This window comes from Felis catus, chromosome A1 (assembly GCF_018350175.1).
Source record: "Felis catus isolate Fca126 chromosome A1, F.catus_Fca126_mat1.0, whole genome shotgun sequence".
Classification (NCBI taxonomy): domain Eukaryota; kingdom Metazoa; phylum Chordata; class Mammalia; order Carnivora; family Felidae; genus Felis; species Felis catus.
In genome coordinates, this window is record NC_058368.1 from 114,806,664 (window position 1) to 114,814,242 (window position 7,579).

The window sequence follows — 7,579 nt, forward strand, 5'->3', positions numbered from 1 at the left end:
GAATTCAAGAATATTTCAGTGAAGCAGTCAAAATAGCTGTCCAGACTCTGAATGGAGGGGAGAAATGTAAATTAAAATTTCTCTTTCCCTCCCTAGCACTAAGTGGGCTTGAAGAAACAGGGCTGGGCTAGGACGAAGCTGGTCCTGATTCCCATGACCCTGCCCTGAGGTCAGATGGGTAGGCAGGCCCTGCCTCCACTCTGGGGCACTGACAGGACAAAAAGGAACAGAGACCTTCCACCTACTCCCAGGAGAGATTTACCTCCATCAAGTTTGTGGTCCTCTGGGCCATAACCCTGCTGAAAGAGGTGAGGCCCTGAATGTTGAGCTGGTGGGGTGGGTGTTGGGGGGTGGTAGGGGATGACTCCACAGCTCCCAAGTCTAGCCCTCTGAGGTACAGAGATGCTATGGCCTACTTTTGTTTCCTCTTCTCCCAGGTGCTGGCTCACTCACATACCACAAACCTCTCTGTGTCCCCAACAACTCAGGCCAGGCATCCTGGGGATGGCGATGGGCTGCCTGGGAAGTGGGGAGCACGTGAGCCACAGTTCACATTCTTGTGAGCTTCAATCTGTTCTCAGGGGAACATCCTTTCAAATACAGTTGGAAATGGGGATGGTAGGAATGACGAGGGCCCCAGGAAAGGTGTGTGAATCTCAGGGCCAAAACACATCTGGCCTCATCTGCCCTGGACTTTCTCCTTTCTCCCTCTCCTTTTCTCATCTACTTATCTGAGAGACATTGACTAGGAGGCTTGCTTTGTGCCAGGATCAGGGTTCAAAGGATACATAAAGAAACCACATCTACTTCTGTTGTCAGGTGAACAGGATTGTGATCCAGTATAAAGCATGCCTGGCTGTCAAGTATGGAGTTGCTCCAAAACTTGGGAGCAGACTTACCTTGTTCAAAAACTGCCTCCATCTCTCACTCCTTACAGTGTGACTTGAGCCAAATAGTCCTATCCTGGTAAACTTCAATTTATTCATCTGTGAAATGGTGATAACACCACATAGAGTTGTTGTGAAGATTAAATGAGATAATCCTGGTAAATTGCTTGGAACAGTGCCTGGCACATGGCAAACCTTTACCAAAGGCCACTTAGTATTATTTTAAGTATCCTAGTGATAATGCTGACATTTATTACCCTTTGTTGGGTGCTTACTGTGAGTCAGCCATGGTGCTATGAATACAGCAATGACTTAACTGTGGCCCTTGTCCTTAAGAGGTCCACAGTCTATTAGAGGTGACAGATGTGTAAACAGACCCCTGAAAAAGTGTGATCACTGCCATCATCACTCAAGAGGTGTCATTTTCTTTCTTTTTTTTTTCTGTTTCTTTTTGAGAAAGAAACAGAGCGAATGGGGAAAGGAAAGAGAAAGAGAGAGAGAGAATCCCAAGCCAGCTCTACACTGTCAGTACAGACCCTGATGCAGGGCTTGAACCCAGGAACTGTGAGATCATGACCTGAGCCAAAACCAAGAATCAGATAGATGCTTAACCAACTGAACCACCCAGGCACCCCAAGAGGTGGCATTTTCTGAGCCATGACCATGTGGTAAGCACAATACTAGGTTTTAAAGATACATTATCTCTAATTCCTCCCTAATCATGTAAGGGCAATATTACTCCCATTTTATAGAGGTTATGTAATAATTAGTAACTTACTCATGATCAGGCTGTTTGCAGAGCGAAGCACTGAGTTGAAGGACAGTGTTCCGATCTGCCTCAAAAGGCTTCAGGGAAGCTTCTGGAAAGAGATACTCTTCAATCAGGATTTTGAAGAATGGGTAGGGGTTTTCTAGGAGCCCAGATGGGGAAGGCATTAAATGCCACAGCACCTCTGTGAGTCTGCTGCAGGATTGGAACTGCAAGCAGGAGTTCCCTAGGCCCCAGGGGTCTTTATGCCCCACACCGGGGAATGCTAAACAGGACCGTGGTTCCCTGCACCCACCTGGGTCACCATCACCTTCTGTACCCTAAGACCATATTAGATCCTACATGAAGGGTGATTATTTATTTTTTTTAGGCTTATTTACTTATTTTGAGAGAGAAAACATGCGAACAAGCGGGGGGGGGGGGAGGAGGAGAGAGAGAGAGAGAGAGAGAGAGAGAGAGAATCCCAAGCAGGCTTTGCACTGTCAGCACAGAGCCTAACGCGCAGCTTGAACAAGAGTCAGACACTCAACCGGCTGAGCCACCCAGGTGCCCCAAGGGTGATTATTTTAGAGAGAATACAGTCAGCAGGCCTATAATCTCAAAGGATTTCCACTGAGGCCCAGAACTGAAATAATTATATGGAGGTGGAGTCCCTCACCCCATGTCTGTTGACCTAGCCAAGGGCACATCAAGTGAGGGGTGTGGGTTGGGATCTCCAGGGAGGCTGAGAAGCACTGACTGGACTGGAGTCAGGGAGATAGCCTCAATGACCTTGAGAAGACCCTACCAGATTTGGGGCAGATAAACGAAACCTCTTCTTTCATTACAGTCATTTCCCATGCACTCTTTCTCTCTGCCTGTTCACTCCTCTCACACCCAACAGCAGCTGCAGAGGAGGCAGCCATCTTGGTGCAGTCACAGGTCTGGCGGACTGAGTCAGGATGTGGCATTAGGATCCATCTGGCTGATTCCACACCCGGGGAAATCTGGACTCATCATCATTAACATTCTGTTTCTCTACGCAGATCAAGGAGAAGCAGGCATCCTGCACTAAGGACAGTGGCAAGGGGGAGACTCCTGGAGGAAAGCAGCCCTCAGAGCCCAGATCCCAAGTGTCAGGGCCACCCACACTCAGCACAGGGAGGGACTTCCAGAGAGGTGGGAGTTTTGAGGCAGATGGTGGGGAAAACCGTAGGACTGCAAGGTGGTGAGGCTTTGGTGTATGTGACACACAGGATTTCAGGTGTTCTTCAAACTCCTGCTTGAATAATGTGACTTTGGAGGAAGGAGGATGGACAAGGTACAGCCTTGAGCCCCACCAGCATTCCATCCTCTCCTTGAAGCAGCCCCCACCAACCTCACAGGCCTCGTTCAACCCTCACATCAAGAAGCAGCCCTGGGCGAGAATGGCCCCCACAAGAAGCAAGAAGCATGTGCACATTCCAATAGAACACTCAAAGAGGCAATTATTTCTGGGCTGCCTATCCCAGCCCACAGTATCAGCAGCCAGGTTTCCAGAGCTGCTGTCATTGCCTCTGGCTGTTGGCAAAATTAAACTTATTGAGAAAAGAGACTGAGCTGGCCGGCAGCTCAAAGGGGTTGGAATCATTTGCTTGCCTGAGGCTGTCGGTGTGGGACTAGAGGCGTAGGGAGTGGGGGTGGGGACATGGAGGAAATTATGGAGCAGGCCAAGTAGCATGGTAGACCCCCACCAGGTAGCACTCATCTGTACCATGTATACATTGAAGTGTGCACGGAACATGTGTCAAGGCTGCATGTCATCGGCTGAGATGTGCCCTCGGTATGGGCAGAGGCCCTGGTGCTCTTGATTGCCTCTGCAGCCCCAGTGCCTGGCACATAGTAGATGCTCAATAAATAGATACTGAGTCCTGAATGAATGTGCACACTTAGACACCAGGCTGGAGTCTTGTCATAAACACTGTGAGAATCTTCCCAGCCTTTCATCCAACACAGGTCACATGGAGGTACCTTGAGGAATGCATCAGTGCCCTGCCTCCTTACTCTTTTCATGGAATGCTACTGCAGGAAACTTAGTAAGTTCCCAAAAAAGTGACACGAAGGAGGGGGCAGTGGCCTGGTTGGACACCTTCCATAGAAGAGGTGACTTCTGGGCCCTGAGACCACCAAAGTTCCCTCTTCCGTTTGCATCTGGAACATTTGCCACCCAGACCAGCTTCCACCTGTCCCTTCTGATGTGAGCAGCTCATCCCTCCTGTCTTAAGCCTCCCTCTCCAGCCTTACTTGTGTCCGTTTTAACTATGGGATACATCTTGTGCCCCACTTCAAATTCACTCACTCTCACCTCTTACTCTGGCCACTGGTGTGCCAAACAGCTCTACGCTGGCTTCATCAGTTCATGGGGTGTGATCTGACAGCACCTCACCCTCAGACCCCTGACCTTGTCCTCTGGCTGCCCCAGGACTTCTTTGTGGCCAGCCAACTTCTTAGGGCAACTCTTGACAGAGCAGGTGGGAACCCCTGAAGAAATATTTCCCTTTTACTTGCCCCAGGTGATGGTTCAAGATCCTTCATAAATCTTCGCAGAATGTACCTGGTTGCTTGAAGCTGTGACCAACTCAGTAATACTTTCAGACATTTTCTCCTGAGGTCTTCTTGGCTCTGTCCTCTGACCCTCACCCCTGCTTTCCGGATCAGAGCTTTTGTCCCCATGGTTGGCTTTCAGGGGAATTCTGACCTCATCACTTCCCTTTGCCTGCTGCCCTCTCTGCCCCAGCCACACTGGTTTCCTTTCTGTTCTTCGACTCTTTGCCACCTCAGAACTTTCAAACAAGCTTTTCCCACTACTTGGAGTGCTTTTTCTCTCTGCTTGACCCTTTGGCTGAGACCTGCAGTAGGCAGCCATGAGAAGGAAGATCCAGAAAAAGAATGTACCAGGCCAAGAGAATAGGAGTCCCAAGGCAAGAATGAAGTTGGCATGTTCAGGGTATGGCAAGGTTTTTGTGGCTAGAGGAGAGTTAGAGGGAAGAGGGTCAAAATGTCCCAAATGCGTTTTGGACAGGACAGGTTCCAGACCAAGGGTGGTTTTGTGGACCATAGTAGAGAGTACACATTTTATTTATTTATTTATTTATTTATTTATTTATTTATTTATTTATTTATTTATTTTTGTTTTGTTTTGTTTTGTTTTGTTTTGTTTATTTTGAGAGAGAGAGAATGAGCAGGGGAGGGGCAGAGAGAGAGGGAGAGAGAGAATCCCAAGCAGGCTCACTCTGTCAGCACAAGCCTGACATGGGTCCTGAACCCATGAACCATGAGATTATAACCCGAACCAAAACCGAGTCAGACACTCAACCAAGACACCCAGACGTCCTGAGAGTGTGCATTATAAAAAAATTTTTTTAACGTTTATTTATTATTGAGAGACAGAAACAAAGCATGAGCATGGGAGGGGCCGAGAGACAGGGAGACACAGAATCCAAAGCAGGCTCCAGGCTCTGAGCTGTCAGCACAGAGCCAAACGCGGGGCTCAAACTCACAAACCGAGAGATCATGACCTGAGCTAAAGTCAGATGCTTAACTGACTGAGCCACCCAGGTGCCCCGAGAGTGTGCATTTTAAATGCATCAGGAGGCAAGCTCCGTGAGAACAGGGATTATGTTTTTTGATTCACTGCTGGGCCCCAGTATGAGGTAGGCATTCAACACATGTATGTGAAATGAATGCATACAATCTTTGCCTATATCCATGTCCTAACCACTCCTTGCCCCACACAGGTGACCGAGTAGTCCTCTCTTTTAAGATGACAGCTCTGGGGAGGGAGAGGGTCAGGCTGGATTTGTTTTATCCTGAGAGAATCATCTGGAAGTTCTTGCTCTGGGCACTGATTCTCCTTTCCCTCCCTCCCCTCTCTCACCTTCCCCTCTCCCTCTCTTCTCTTTTCCTACACTCAGTCCTAATGCTATTGCTCACTTACCTGCTCACACTGGGCTCTGCTCCTGACACCATTACTCACCTTCCTTGGTTCTTAGCTTCCTTAATGAGCAGCTATCTTATCTTCAGTCTTTGACAGGTCTCTTCCTGCCTGCCGCTTCCTGGGGAAACTAAGGTCTGGGGTGGGAGGGTAAGGCTCAGAGAAGGGCCCCAGTCTTCCTCCCTGCTCCTCTCCATGGTCTGAGGTAGGTGAGAGAACAGAAAAAATGATTATCTCTGGGCAAAGGGGGAGGCAAGTGGAAGACAGCTGAAGTTTAGGGGTAGATTGTAAAGGGAGGACCTGGCGTTCCTGCTGGAAAGAGTCCAAGGTAACAGGCTGAGATACCAGCAGGAGGAATGGAGGCAGGACTGAAGGGGATTGAACCTGTTCTGTCAGGTGACTGAGGCCAGAGAGCCTCTGCTTGGCTAATGGCGTTTCCTGGCGTGGAAGACTCTGCCCTGTTACTGTTCTCCATGTGTGAAGGCAGGGAGATGACAGCATAACCTCTCAGAGGCTCTGCCAAATACCAGAGAACACTTGATTGAGATTCCTTGGTTACCATTGGTTGATCTGAGGCACCCTGGGTAGTCACCTCCACCAAGGGGCCAGGGTGACAGGGTTTCTATGCTGCTGTGCCACTGTAAGATACTGTACCTGACAGGGGCTCTTCAGAAAATAGATGGCACACTAGGATGGTACATTGGAGAGGGGGAAATGAAAGGATATTTCCTGAGTGGGGTTACAGGAAACAACAAAGGACCCAGAGGTACCCAGGGCCTAGCCACAGAAGAAAGGGTTTATAAGTTCTCAGCTAGAAAAGGAATGGATAGAGGAGGGAGTGGTATTGCCAGAACCTGGTGAGAGCTATATGTGGGAGAGCCATTGCCCCACAGGAGCTGTGGCCTTTTTTTTTTTTTTTTTTAAATATCATGAGCCAAAACCAAGAGTCAGATACTTAACCAACTGAGCCACCCAGGTGCCTTGTAGGAGGTATGGCCTTCTGTAAAGGAATTCAGCTGCTGACGGGGCACCTGGGTGGCTCAGTCAGTTGAACATCCACTTTGGCTCACGTCATGATCTCACAGTTTGTGAGTTCGAGCCCCACATCATACTCTGTGCTGACAGCTCAGAGCCTGGAGCCTGCTTCAGATTCTGTGTCTCCCTCTCTCTGCCCCTTCCCCAGTCCGTCTCTGTCTCTCTGTCTCTCTCCACCCCCCTCTCTCAAAAGTAAATAAACATTAAAAAAAAAAAAAACAAACAAACAGAAATACAGCTGCTGCCAACACCGAGGCCCAGCAGTGGGGCGGAGGGGAGGGAATAAATACCCCTACCTCTCTCTCCTTTCATCAGCTTATCTCCTGCCAGGCCTCCCATTGACTAAACCCAACAAGGAGATGAGGGCAAGGAGCCAGGGAACAGAAGAGAAAAGAATGGTGAGTAAATAAAAAACCTTTAACTTCTCCTGATACTACCCACTCATAAGCTTGCTTGGTTGCTAAAAGGCTTCCAAGTCTCTGTACCACCTGTGCCCAGAACTCATTCCATCTCTTAGGCTGAGGTGGACCAAGACTGGGCCAGGCTCAGGAGAGGCTCCAGCCATGTGGAGGTGGAGTTCATTTGCCACGAATCTACCTCTATTCCAGCTGTTCAACATCAGGACTCCCAGATGGCCCCATTTTCTTCACGTCAGGCTTTAGGAACAGCCAGGCTGTGTAATTATACTTTGCTAAAAAACCACTGCCCCTATTAGACTTTGTTTCAACTAGATGAAGCAGAAGGTTGTTCCCTGCTTTCCCCTGCATGGGCACTGGCCCCTTATCCTCTAAAATTACTTTTTTCTTAAAAGATTTTATTTTATTTTAAATGTTTATTTTTTTATTTAGAGAGTGAGAGAGAGTATGTGCACATGTGTGGGAGGTGGAGAGAGTGAATCCCAAGTGGGGATTCTCGATGTCTGTAAATGTAGATTTT